The sequence below is a fragment of the Rousettus aegyptiacus genome, unplaced genomic scaffold (genome assembly GCF_014176215.1).
Source record: "Rousettus aegyptiacus isolate mRouAeg1 unplaced genomic scaffold, mRouAeg1.p scaffold_m13_p_1, whole genome shotgun sequence".
NCBI lineage: Eukaryota > Metazoa > Chordata > Mammalia > Chiroptera > Pteropodidae > Rousettus > Rousettus aegyptiacus.
In genome coordinates this window covers 133,901,624-133,916,667 of record NW_023416284.1, presented here as the reverse complement: position 1 = coordinate 133,916,667, position 15,044 = coordinate 133,901,624, and the positions used below count along the sequence as shown (strand labels likewise).

The 15,044-nt window shown below is 34.5% G+C and overlaps 1 long non-coding RNA gene across 2 annotated transcripts in view; it reads left to right on the top strand.

Annotated features, from left to right (window-relative positions):
• LOC107505434 overlaps positions 1-4,022 on the top strand; it is a 119,894-nt gene extending 115,872 nt beyond the window's left edge. For both annotated transcript variants that reach the window (XR_001595709.2, XR_004950733.1), the window contains one exon: positions 6-4,022. This is a non-coding gene — a long non-coding RNA (uncharacterized LOC107505434). The remainder of the gene's footprint in view (positions 1-5) is intronic.
• Positions 4,023-15,044: the final 11,022 nt, after the last annotated feature.

Below are 15,044 nucleotides of genomic sequence, written 5' to 3'. Positions count from 1 at the left end.
GACAGATTCCAAAAGAAGAGCAGATTGCTACCCATAAAACTAAGCAGACTCAACATGGAATTACTGGAAGAATCCGAAAGTCTTTGCAGAAATGCTGTGCTTACTCCAGTGTTTCTCAAAAACCAGCTATTTTAAAGGGACCAGGGTCAATATAAATGAAATAAATGGAGGCTGAGATAAAATATGTCAGAAAATTTGCCGAAAGGTTATTTTAAGGTGGCATGTTAAAAACAATAATGGGCCATTAGGCTGTCTTGTTAAAGGCATTAAAGTCACAGGCACAATGTATGAGTCACATGGGCAAGATTTTCTACTTTATATATAAAAACTTCAATATTGAATTTCTGGTAAAAGTAAAATGTTACCATTTCTGTGTATATTATTATAAATATTTAAGTTTAAATTGTAGGCAAGAGAGTAAGCAAAGTATTAATGCCTCTAGGAATGTGCTATCAAAATGCTATATATTATAATATTACAATACAGATTTGAATGTGATTTATCTTTTTAATTAAGTATGCAGTTAAAATATCTTTTAGCTGATCATTCTACATGCAGACACGTTGCTTTTTAAAAGCAAGCATCTCTTTGTCAGACAGTGGTCACTGAATTATTTTTAAAACAAAATTTTGAGCACCTCCCATGACTTAGATAAGGTACTAGACAATTTATAATTTAAATGATTTTTAAGAAATAATACCCTTACCTTCTAATGTAGAATAAGAGTCAGGCGCTTGATATGTGAAGTGCATGCCCCATGAGCGTGTCTTCATTTATTTTGTCTACAGCTGAAACTCCAGGACCCACAACAAAATCAATTACATAGAATATACTCAAGAAATATTTGTTAAAAAAAAAAACAGGAATTATTAATACATTCTTATTGTTTTAAAATTTTCATGAGTAATACATTTTTATAGCCCTTTCTGTCTGTTATCCATGATTTCTGAGCTATATCTTAACTTACTCATTTATTTTCTTAATTTAATTTTGCAATAATTAATATTAAATAAATCTTGCTTCTATGAGCTCTTTGTGGGCTGTTGAAGTTAAAGAAAGAAATGCTTTTATGGGACACAGATCTCTTTGTGATGAATTCATTTGGCTAGAAAAATTTGCCCTTGCTTTTTTGGAATTATCTATTTATTGATTTGAGTTTTTTTTTTTTTTTTGTCTTCTAATTTTTAGTCTAACTGTTAGTGACAGTATAGCATCAACAATGAAAAAGACTAGATATAAATACAAATGTAGGTAACTCCCATTTAGGTGCATTTTATACTACCTAGTTAAACCACCAGCTTCTTCTTGATGGAAATTCAAGATCTTGGCCATTTTAATTAAATATTATACATCAGATATATCATGTGGGAATTTTTTTTTGCTTACAATATTTATACTGCCACACATAGCCTATTTAATTACTTTCTAAATATCTTGCATTGTCATTTTTTTAAACTTTAAAATTAATTGAAAAAAACTTTTTTTTTTTTTTTTTTTAATTTATCCAGCAGTTCTCAGGAGTTTAGAGAGGAGCTGACTCTTGAGCCCTGTGCTGGGACACTGTAGAGTCCCAGCAGGCAAGCTGGACCGTGTGTACTTTGGAGCCTCAGAACCCAAATTCATGTCTTGAATAGTGTGGGAGAGGGGGTGTTTGGAGAGTTAAAAGAAGGAAACAGAGTATGGCAGAGGCTTCTGATACTAGAGCTTACAGATGCTTTGATTACAGGAAACTCATATAAATGATGACAGTACATAGAATAGATGTGGAAGAAAGAAGAGAGACCAGATCACAAGATATGCATCTCTACTCAGAAAATCATGGGTGCAGTTACCGAAAATAACTGCTGGGAGTTTTGTGATTTAATCCCATTGACCGGATCACTGAACAGGACATTTTTCACTTCCATTTTTTGTATTTCGGCTGACCTAGGAAATCTCATGGTTTTGCTGTGCGGCACATGCTTTTAGAAAAACCTGTTATTTATGCTGCTCTGCATTGCCCAGTCTCCCTATTGAACGGCTGGGATTTGGAGGAATGTAGAGTTTCAGTACAGCAAGCAAATGCAGGGAAATAACATAATGTTATATAGTTGGAGCTCTTGTGATGACAGTCCATTCCGGTGTTGGTGGCTGGAAGGGAGAGGGACTGCCACCCAGTGTTTTCACAGTGCCGATTTCAGGCAGCTTCTAAATTGACAATGGAAAAGGGAGGTAAAGGGAGAAATAAGAAAGAAAGACTCCCTTTCCTTAAGGGTGAAAAATAATTCAAAAGTATCAAAAGTATTTGAGAAAACTTAGGTAGTAATTCCTATTCCAAACATACGTAAGTCACAGGCAACCTTATTCTTTAGTTTCTAGGCACATTTTTGAGTTTAGCACAATAGGGAAAAGAAAATTGGAGGTTAGTGAATCCAGTGGGGCAAGAGGTGAAGAGGACTAAATTTCAGTCAAGACAACAAGGAAAGTACAAAGAATATAGCTTCTCTTTCATGTGCTTTGATCGTCTTTCCTGTTTTACTCTTAATGAATACTTTTTGAAAACTAAAAATAAAACACTGCTTTCTATTAAGTTGTGCTCTTCTTCCTAGGGAATTGTAAATGGGTAAGTGTGTGTTTCTCAACTATGAATATGACTATATATTTTCATATGTATAGTTCACACATATGTACATGTATATGAATAATTTTCTTTTGCTGGGAATCAGGCAATGGACAAGAGAAAGAGGAAAAGGGAGATCATACTAGAAACCCAAAAGCAAATGTTAGTTTGTTTAAATTGCTATTACAGTTCTAGTGACTGGCACTGAGCAAACTCAGTTTGGCGTATTAGAAGATTGCAGTCGTGGTATAAAATAGCACAGGTTCCATGAGAAGCTGCAGAGAATAAGGCAGGTAGATGTTCACAATCCTCCCCCTTGTGCTATAGAGAGCCTCTTCCCCAGATCCACATCATAGCACCTGGAAAGTAATGGGCTGAGAAGGATGCTTACTAAGTAGGAGAAAAACATTTTATGTCAACAACGTAGGGGCACCATGTGTGCCTGCTCAGGGTGAAACTTGATTTTTCATTGTGGATAATGTGCCCACAAGGTCTCATATTATTCTGATGAAGAATAATAAAATGAGATGCTATCCCAGATGCTTTGATGCTTTGCTTTGAGTTTACCTGCTTGCTTATGCCACATGCAAAGGGCACATATGTATGCCTTTATTATGCATGAACACACATTACTCAGAGCTGCATTATCATTTCTTGATGCCAGTTATGGTTGGCTTACTTGCAGATGGGATTTTTGCTGTGGTGGAAAGACACTGAGTGATATATACGTGGTCAGCGACTGTACTCATTACAAATAAGCTCTCTCTAACAATATAATTTAAATAATCATATTAATAAATACACGATAGTCATGCATACAAGTCACCTTATCTCCCCCACTGATGGCTTTGATTACTTTGACAGACTAAGATACGCTAATGATACAAATTAGGAGTAAGAAGAATTAAAAGGGTGTTTAACTCTGATGTCAGGTTGTCAATTTCCTATAGTGCTACCAACTTACAGATAGATGATTAAAATTGTTTCATTTAGGAATTTTGAATATTTTAAAAATTGAATGCTTTTCTGAGGGAGGAAAAAAGAAAAAAAATCTATGCTTAGCTAATTAGACATCCTATTTGATTTAACAATAGAACAAGAGTATTCTTTGAGTATCGAGATCATCCTACATTACTATAAGAGCCTACATTTTGCTATTAAAAATGTATTTGCAAATTTTTCCCAGTGGGTTTGTCTAGTTCCTTATATTTGATATTATTTATAACCTTTCTTTAATTACAAAGAGAAGTGGTCATTGAATCCTTAATTTGTTTCTAAAGCAATTATTTTCAAAACACTATGCTAGATACTGTGGGTAAGTCCCAGATACGCAAAATACAGTACCTTTCTCTGAGGAGCTAAAATCTAGCAGAAAAAAATGGTGTGTGTACACAAACGAATATATATTTCATAGACTCTTGTGAATGACATAATAGCATAAACAAAATACTCTTTGCATGGAAGTAATATGGAGCTTGGAATTTTCAGCCAGACAGTGTAGTTTTAAGTTCTGATTTGGTTACTATATAACTATATACACCTTGAGAAATTACTTTACTTTATTTGGGTTTCCATTGTATTATCTGGATGATGAGAAAAATAACGCCTATCTCTCAGATATGGGTGAATATTAATTGAGCTAATACATGTGAAATGTTTAGAAGAGACTGGTGCATATTAATTGCTTTCATGATACCCAATGCTTAACCCACAGATCAATTGTATCTCTACGGTTTTATGAATTTTCTTCTTTCTTCTATCCTTTAGACTATAAACCATTTGAAGTCAGAGACTATATCTTCTTCATTGTTATATTCCCACTGATTCAGTAGGAGTTGAATAAATGTTTATCAAATAAATAAACAAATAAAAGAATAGAAGAATGTTTGATAATTGGCTGGTTAAATAATATTTAGTTGTTTATAGGCTTTTGTAAGATCTGCCTCCTCATCTCTATGGGATGATTTCTTTTTGAGGATATAATACTAAAAAGCCTGTGACAGAAGCATGAGAAAGTAGAACCTCTATCTCCACTGTCAAATAAAAAAAAACCAGTTCTGGGGGTTTGATGTGGTGACACACCATTCTCATATTCTAATACATTATAACAAATGTGCCAAAAATAAGAACACTGGAAAAAGAAATAAATAGTAACAAGTTCCAATTTCTAAAAACAATTAGAAGTTGCCTAAGTAAATTAGCACTCTTCCATCGGTATAGAATGAAAATGGAGTAATGGAGAAAGCCCCACACAGGAGGTCGGTGTCTTCACCCTCAGCCCCATTTGGAAGTTCCATGACCCTGGACAGGGGATTTCCTTTCTTAGTTTCGCTTCTGTGATTTGTAGGCAGAAAACAGAGGACTTAATTTCTTCTAAGTGTGAAATTCTGAGTTTCAGATGAATGTTTGCTTGTGTTACTTTGCCACAGTTAAAAGAGTGTTAAAGTAGGTGGGGAGGAGTGGAGAGAATTAATGACACTTGCAGCCCCAATGTAAGTTTTGTTTTTATGTGACTTCTTTTTTTAAATTAACTGTGGGCTACTTTAGTGAGCAATTTAAAAAAATAATAATTTAAATACTTTGAACAACCCTCCTTTCCTGGAAAATATAATAGACCTAGAACTAAAATTTTGTTCTTTAGCTAAATAAGTTGCAAAGTTTTATTTTTATGATAAAATGCACTCCGATTGAATCAATTAACATTTATTAAACATTCAAATAACATGAAATAATGAACATGTTTATTTATTTCAGTTTATAGTTTATCAGGCACATCTACATGGATAATCTCACTGTTCCTTACAACTACACAGAAAGATCAATGTGTTCAATATCTTTATTGAAACTTCGGATCTACTTCTATCCTTTTCCATCTTTTCTTCTGCCCCAGTCAACTAAGCTCTATGGACCATGTGAATAGATTTTTTCTCCCTGGCAAAAGATTGGCAGATAAAAGAAGGAAGAGTGAGGTCATATCCCTTCTCGTGATGCCTTCTTGTGAGGTCTCCTCCAGTTAGCTGGGGTCTGCAAGGTTCTTCAAGCCTACAAATGGAGAAAACTCCAAGTTCCTATAACTATTCTTCGCAATTCCCCCCACATCCCTCCCACATTTCTGTAATCACTATGTTTTTAAATAAACTGTGATCAAATTATCCAGATTGACTGTCATTTTCTGTGTTTTGTAAACTAAGAAGCTAAATTTCAGCCTTGCCTGAAGCTATTTCTTGAAAGTTTCCACAGAAGACAGGACTAGATTGCTGGAACATACAACCTCTGTTCATACTGGGGAATTTCCTTCCCTGTCAGTTAAGCATATTTTTTAATACTCATCATATGTATTCTGAAACGTACATTGGACATTCTGAAAAGCACAGCGAAATCTTCCCATTTTGTACAATGATATACACATGTAGCAGCAATATTTGTGTTAGAAAAGAACTCGAAAGTACCAGATTTGAAACATAAAAATCTAGCTGAGTTAAAAATATGGGATCTGTTGCTTACTAGATGAGTGTCCTTAAAGAAATGACTTACTGCTCTGAAATTTAGGTTGTTCTCCAATGTATAATAGAATTACCTGCCCTGACTATGTCATATGAGTTGTGTATTTTAAAAGCACTCTTGAGCACTCTGTGTGTGTGTGTGCGTTAATTAACTATATTGTAAGTTTTTAATGTGGGAAGATGCTGTCACCATGAGAGTATGTAATGATCAAAACTTTTAGAAAAACAAGTATAACACACATTAAACAACAACTAACACTGTCAGATCCTATGTGATAAGTAGGATCTACACTTGTCAGGTACCAGCGTTAACATTTCGGTGGATGCAGAGTGATTAAACAGAGGTTCCTAATTAGAGGTGAATATATAAGATCAGTCTTATGGAGCGGGAACAAAATTTCATTCAATCTTCAGAATCAGATGTATTTTAGAGAATTTATAAATCCTACCTTTCCAGAAACTGAGAAATTAAGTAATTTATTTCAGCTGCTTGGGTCTACTAAGTCAGAATTTAAAATATTCTGTTTGGATATCAAAGACATCCTTTAAGTTCTTTGTGTTGCTACTGGCAAAGCCCTCATTAGATAGAATTTTAAATGACTTCTGATGAGGACAGTCCCTAGAGAGTAACTGATTTAGGACAAGTAAATCCAAATATTCTTCTCAGGCATACTTATTCAATTGATACAGGTTATTAATGCTATTAAAAAAACATTTTACTTAAAAATATATAATAAAAATAGTATATATAATATACCATTTTGACCTGATGATAATGATGGTAATGATGATGATGATAAGGGTAATGATAAAGTGAAAGAGAAGAGGAGGCTAATAACAATAAGAATAATAATATTTAATATTCAGTAAGTGTTCACTCTCAGCAGATAGCATAACTGACTTATTTGTGTTACTTTATTTATCTTAATAACCTGCAATAAGACACTGAAATGTGTACTATAAATTACCATTATTTTAAAAATGAGAATAAAAGGTACAGAAATTATATTTCAGTTATATAGTTAATAAAAATTTACATCAGATTTTTAATCCAGAATTTTCTTTTAAGGATTATAGTAGACATTAGTTATTTTATTTTTTCTATAGTAAATTCTATCCCTCCAATTTTATATAGTATCCAACTCCAGGACTGCCCTAAAGCTATCATTAAATGTCATTTTTCTGTCCAAAGGGATGCAATCCTTAATTAACAATGTTTAAATATTAACTAAGTCTCTACTCTACTCTAGACTCTATTCTAGGCACCAAGGATACAGTAGTGAATGAAGCAGAAAAAACTCCCTGCCCTTGGACAGTTCATAATAATGAGCCAAAATACATGAGTACATAATAATGCAGTGGTTACAATCATGAACTTTGAAATTAGATGATACAAATTCAAATTATCTTCTAACACTTTCTACCAACGATCTTGGAAAATTTACTTACTTCTTTGAAACTCAGTTTCCTCATCTGCTAAATAAAAATAATAGTCTAATTTTAAACAGGGCCATTATAATATGAAATATTTATGAAGAGTTTTGCATAGGATTTAGAATAAGTGCTTGAGAGGGTAGCTATTTTTAAATGTCTCATAGATTCATGTACAAAGATATTGAAGTAGGAGTGATTGGGTACACATAAACACACCTCCAATTTCCTCCTCTTAGTTCATCAAACTTCTTTCCTGTATTTCAAGTATCTCTTAAGAATATGATTTCCTCCAGGAAGACATTTAATACTCATTAATTAAATTCCCACAAAAATTCCTTCACCAAGCTAATCAACACACTAATCCTTAACTCTCGAGCCTTAAAATTCCCTTAAATTAATTTTGTTTTGTGTCTGGTATTTGGTGATTGTCAGCCATGCTCTTTATACTGCTCTTTATACTCAAAAAACATCTGACTCGATTAGGAAAATTAAGTTTTCTGGCAGATTCAGAGAAAGCAGCTGGCTTTGTGTCTAGTTTTGACAGTGGTTTTGGGGAAATGTAAAATGCATATCTGTGGCAGTCACTGTGTTACTGAGAGAAGCCAGTCTGAAGATATGGCTGACGCTGCACACGGCATGCAGAGTGGCAGCATCCTGAGCGGCTAAAGTAAGTCAATCCTGATTTCCACTCAACCCCAAGATCTGGTAATAAAGCCAGAAACTAACAAGCAAAACCCATTCCTTTACCACGTGTCATTTAAGCCAGTTTGAGTTGCTTTCTTTTTAGCTGAAACATGAAGAGCCCTAGCAAATACAAAAACTGCCCCCTTATTATAGCGCAGAACAATCAAGGGGTGAATGTATATATTTTATGCATTTTATTCAGTCAGGGCAGCACAATAAAAGACTCAGTTGAAGTCTCTGTGTATATTCCCGTCTGCTTCTGAAGCCAGCCCGGAGCTTAACATTGTACAGACCTGTAATAGCTCATGAAATGAGAGTGCTGAATCTTTGATTACATGGCTACAGTTGTCTCTAAACACTGCTTACTAATATTTAGAGAATCAAACACTACAACTTAAAGTCTCAATCTTCAAGCCCTTTGCCTTTTGCAAATGAAAAATGCAATGAGGAAATAGCAAGATAGCTCACTACCAAAGAAATTAAAACACTTTCAGAAAGTTCTTAGTCAAGCCTGTTTTATTTAAAACTTTTTCTTATTTTTGGTATGAAATTCTTTGTTCCCCCTCTCTTCAACAGGAATATATTAATACTGTTAAGGAACTGTCATTATCTTCCCTATCTCCAAGGAGCCTGTATGTTTGTGTGCGTGTTTGTTTGTGCTGCAGTTTCCTAAACACACTGAAATGGATTTCTGCTGTAGGTTGACTCAAATAATTATATAAGTTCTTGTATGAATTCTTTTCATTTAAACATGCAGGGAAAAATATGTAACAAATAATAAAATGCATGCAAACACTCATCAATCAAGAGCTGTCTGCCACTTCAGGGCTGCTAGAAGTGTCCTCAGAGTGACAGCGCAAATGCATGTTGGCAGGCCAATCAAAGCTTTAGAAATAAAACAAAATGTTTCATACTGGTCCCTCAATTCTCTAAGGCTGTGACAGCTGGGTTGCAATTTCATTTTTTACATTAGTTTTGAATTTCTTTATTAAATCATTTTCATTCTGACCTTTGGCTGTCACACACATGCCAATACTGTTGATGGCTATAAAAAGCAGTGTATCTGTAATCTCTGGAGAACAGTGCTCTGTAGACATATTCGTGATTATTTTAAATTTCAGTGACAATATTAGCATTTTTATTCTTTCAGACAATAAGTTATGTAATCACAACATTAAAAAGTACTTTAAAGCCAAAAAAGAGACAAGAAAAAAAAGCAATTATTTAACTTATTTAACCACTATTCTTATACCTAAAAGCTGTCATTCTTTTCAAAAGTTGTACAAATATAAAGGGGTATAACTCAACAGAAATGCTAAAATTAAAATCTACACTGTTCTTCATTTGCTTTAATTTTGGTTTCATAAGCCCAAATGTTCATGCTAAATTTATTTACGATAGGGTTACTTTTTTTTTTTATTGATTCAGTCATAGATTGTCATTTTAATAACAATAGCAACAGCATGATTTTTGTAAAGTTTTAGATCTGCTGTTGGTCTAGCTTGCGACATATGAAGCATGTCAGTGAAAGGGAGGAATCTTGTTAATGCATAAGGATGAATAGAAATTTCCATTTCGATTTTCATTTCAAGCTGGGAAAGCAGATGTATTCTAAGAGACAGCGCCACTGAACTAAATTCTTCTATCCACCCGGCATTTCTCTCTTGAGGCAAATATCCTTTTCCTTTTTTCCTAAATAATTCACAAATTGCTTCTGCACAGAGGCCAAAAAGGGTCAGAACAAAATTCAATTACCTTGTATCACCATATTCTCTTCTTACAAGTGAATGCTATGGTATGAGGTTTGCTATCTTAATCATATATGAAGGTTAAATGCCAAACCGATGATTATAAGCCTTGGGGGTCGAGGGTGAACATCTAATATCCTGTACCTTTTATTTTATTAAAAAGGTATGCTCATTCTTACCTCTCTTCCATCTATAATAACAGTTCTTCATTAAATCCTACCAATACTACACTTTTTTAGGATTTTCCTAATTATCTGTGCCTACACCCAGACCACAAATCATGCCCTGTGTCATGTCAGGTCTCATCACCATGTCACATCATGTCCTGTCACTTTAGAGAGCATGGTGTTACAGATGAGATGCCAGAGCAAGGATTGCATTATCTCTTGGCATTACAAAACATGAAAGAAATAGATTTCTCATCTGATTTTTTTTCTGTCTATTCACAGTTACACATACCATATGGAATTTTCCATAAGATTTCAAAGTTCATTAGAGTTAAATAATTCTAAATATACATGTCCCTAAACATTGACTTTTCTTCTTGACTCTTTTCCTAACCATGAGCAGTGGTTCTAATCATGGTCTAGTCTTAGTGATAAGAAATAAAAGACAGGTGCTAAATTCTTAAAATACTATGTTTACCACTATATATTTATCTCTTGTGATTCTTACATCAGTTCAGTAAGTTAGGTATGATGAATCTATTATTCCTTATTTTAAGATAAAAATAAAAGATTAAATAATATAGCTCAAAGCGTACACTCATCAAACAAGGACTAGGAATTTTTCTGCTTCCCTAAATGACCAGATTACATGTTGTGCATGAATGTTGAAATTTTAGAGCTTAACTACACTGCCTGTTAACCTGTCATTTACATTTTTTCATTTTTCATTTTATATAGACACATGTATGGTAAGCCTCCAAGGTCTTTGTTCTCTAGTGTTATACCTGTGAACATATTATGCTACATGGCAAAAGGGACTTAGCATATGTAGTTAAAATGACAGATTTGTTAACTTCAAGATAGTGAGAGTATTCTGGATTATCTGGTGGACCCAATGTAATCGCATGAGCTCATCAAAGCACAAGAGAATATCAGAGAGATTTGACCAAAAGAGTCAGAGATATTCGAAGGGCAAGAAAGATTTGAAACACTGTTAGCCAGCTGGAAGAAGGAGGGACGACATGTCATGGGAACAGAGACCTCAGTCCTACAGCTGCAAAGAATCAAATTATGCCAGAAACCTGAATGAGTTTGTACATGGATCTTTCCTCAGAACCATTAGCTAAAAACCCAACCAGCCTACACTTTTTTTAGATCTTAAATGGAGTATCTAGCTAAGCTTACCTGGATTTTTGACCCATAGAAACTATTAAAAAAAAAAAGTTATTGATAAAACACTGATTTTATGGTAATTTGTAACTACAATAATAGAAAATTAATGCAATATGACACTTGCCTATCATTGCCATAAAGTTAGCAAATTCTACATGCAAAAACCTGAGCATAGTTTTCACCCATGGTAAATGGGAAATATATTATCTTGTGTTGATTCTCCTACTGACACCGATTAGGTTAATGTAGTTAATTAGGTTAATGTAGTCAGCTTATTTTCTTCACTTTATTATTATTTTTTTTTTATTCTGGAAATATATCAGGAGGGTAGATCTGCCTTATAGGAGGGATCAGAGCAAAGCCATCGACAAAGTGACAAAACAAACTTTAGCTATATCAGCCAAGTGTTCTTCACTCACAGTAATTCTGTTATTAGTTTGTGGAATCTCTCTTCCTTAAATTAGGTGTGAGGCTGATTCATCTGTTACTCAAGGGAAGGATTGTCGCAAAAAAAATATGAACAAAAAATCTTCAGCTTTGAAATTCAAATTAGGCCTTTGGACCTCTTGATCCAAACAATAGACTAGAGATGACATTTATGAGCTTTAAAAGCTAAAGCTCAATACGCTGAAGGACTCAAAATTTATATTATAAGCCAAAGATTAACAAAAATGTTAAATGACAAAAATAAAAGTTCGTTCAAAAATTATATGCACTTCAAATAAGAAAATTGGGGGAGAGGTAACAAAAAAATCCAAGAAGTTGGAGGATCCTTTGCCCTCTTCACATCCCTCATTCTGCCTCTTGTTTTCAGTCTTGGGAGCCCAAAGGATTTCATTATATCAGTATGGGGATGGGTGGGAGATTTAGAAAACAAATGGAGGCACAGACTCTCGGGGCAAATAGTTAGAATCAGTCTCACAGATTCTCCCCCACTCAGCCTTTAAGCGTTGGGTTGGGACTAAACTATATATCTATTAGAGATACAGTATCAGAAACTAGAGAATTTTGATTTTTTGATCTTGTGCCTATAAGTAGCCCTAAAATGGCAGTGGCAGTCGAAGAAAGGAGGTGGGGGATGTGTGTCAAAATGGGGGTAGGAGAGTGATCCCCACATGATAACTTGTCCAGAGTACAGGCACTTAAACATCTTAACAAAAACCAGCTCCCCTGTGAAAGTCTCCCTGCAACTGCTCGAAATGCTTACACGATCCCGATCATTCCAGAATTTTCTGAGTCAGAGACTACTGGTAGTCCAATTTTCACCTGTTAGAGATGGAGAGATTATTATCTAGAGCCACTCTCACCTCCCATACTCACGGAAGACCGCACAAATTCATCACTAGATTTCTTTCTGCTAAACTGGAGCAAAACCTAACATCCATCTCCACACGAGCGGTCAGTCTCCGAGGACACCACCACCAATGTGAGAGAACAGCTGAACTAGATCAAAAACCCTATCGAGAAGCACAGGACCAACACAGAAGGATTATAAAAACAAAAACTCTAAAACGTCCAGACATCGGAAGAACATGAAATTTTAAGTCAGACATACCTTTGTGTGAACATTGGTTTTACTACTTACTGTGTGTCCTTATGTAAGACAGTATATCTCTCTGAGCCTGTTTACTCATATATAATAAGAATTATAACTATTCTACTCAGTTCTTACAGATAAAATGACAAGGGTCAGAACTAAAGCCTGCTGTCTCTGTTTTATGTATAGCCTGAGAGTTTAAGAATGGTTTTCACTTTTTTAAATGGTTGAAAAATTTTTTTAAATAAATAAGAATATTATTGTATGGCACATAACAGCTATTTGATATTTAAATTTCAATGTCCCTAAAGATTTATTGGAACACAGCCATGCTGTTCAATTATGTATTGACTATGGCTCCTTCCGTGCTATAATGGCGGAGTTAATTAGTTGCAACAGACACCCTGTGGCCTACAAAACCTAAGTGTTTACTAGTTTACCCTTTACAGAAAATATTTGCTGACTCCTGCTCTAGAATGATGCCAGGCTCTTACGAAATGCTCAAAAAATGTTAGTTCCATTACTTTTTTTTTTCATTTTTCATTTGAGAATCCACCTGAGAGCAAGGAAACCTCCAAAATCAAGAACTATAATGCTGTAGTCATTTAGGAACTTGCTATAGAGCTAAAGAAAAATACATATGTGGAGCTAAATCTCTGCTGTTATTCTGTTTTGCTGTTATAAATCTGTGTTTAGCTCATCTCATGCCCAAATATTCATTGACAGGTTTAATGTATATTCCAATGACTTGCTTCCTGGTAATAGTAAGTCCTAACTACTGAAAATGTTCACATAAGAAATTCTAGAGCACATGTTACACAATCACAAGCAAGTTTGATTAGTTTCCTAATCATCTACCATGCAACATGCTCTATTTCTTACTTCTTAATTATAGCTCAATCCGCTGGAGGTCACCATGGTCACTTGGCAGGGCCCCCTCTATAAGTTTCACAATTCCTTATGTTGGATTCCATTTTAACCAAGTAGCCATGTTGGCTACTGCTATTGCTTTTGGTTTTCCTCTATTACTTGGCATTGTTGCCTATACTGATGTGTAGCTACTCAGGCCAGGAAGAGCTGCTTTCCTCAGGTAGCTCTCTGTTTCCTAATCACTACTATAACCTGCTGTATTAAAAGCACTGTGATCATTCATAATCAATGTGTTACTGAGTGGAGAAGAATACTCGTCTTCCATTTTTATGTCACATTCACCTAAGGGGAGAAACTAGGGTCTCAATACATTTATTTAGCAGGTCTGACTGGGAATTATTTATAAATAATTTCTCATTTATAAATTGCACCTTCCCACTATACCCCAAGATTCACATATAAATGAGTCTAGTTGTGGGAAGGGAATAGTTTGGATTGAGAAACAAATTATGTTTCAGTTCAGTGCTAGGCTCTGATTCACACAAAACGAAATCTTTGTTTGAAAACAAAGTGTTTCATACCTGAAACTTTCTACACTAAGGATGATATTCATTTTTCAGGAGGCTTCAGATTTCCTGATCCAAAGTGACTTCTGGTGGATCAGCTCCATAAGTTTCCCAAACTTGTTTAGTCGTGCATGAACCACAATGGTCGCCCAGCTAAGAGTCCATTCGTATTGCCCACAGGGTAGGATTACCTTTGAAGTATAACAACAGCGTTTCAATGGGGAAAAATATCACTATGTGAGCCAATCATGAGAACAGTTTTATAAAGCTCTTTTTCCTTCTGTCATACACATAGTGTAAGACATAAAGTATAAGTTTATTAATATTTACAATTATACTTCTGCTTATTTATGTTTATTAATCCCTAAAATCATTTTTACCCTGTTAAAAGGATTTTTACACATAATCTTAATATAGAGATTTTGAAGTTATTCTGAATTCAGTGAGGAAATACTCTGTACCTTTCTAATATTTATTTCTCTCTTATTTTTAACTGACAGAACCATGATTTCATTGAGGACATCAATGTGGCTATCTAAATACTTGCAATCCAGCCTCCTTTTCAGACAAACATGAACACAACCACATTTTAGTCAATGAATTGTAAGCAGATGGTACTTGGAGTTTCTGGAAAAAAGATTTTCTTTTCTGATTCAAAAAAAAAAAAAGATAAATAGAGCATGGTGCCTCTACACTGCCCCTGTCTTTTTACCTCATCATAAAAACATGATGTCTAGAGTTGCAGCCACAACTTTGTGACTGT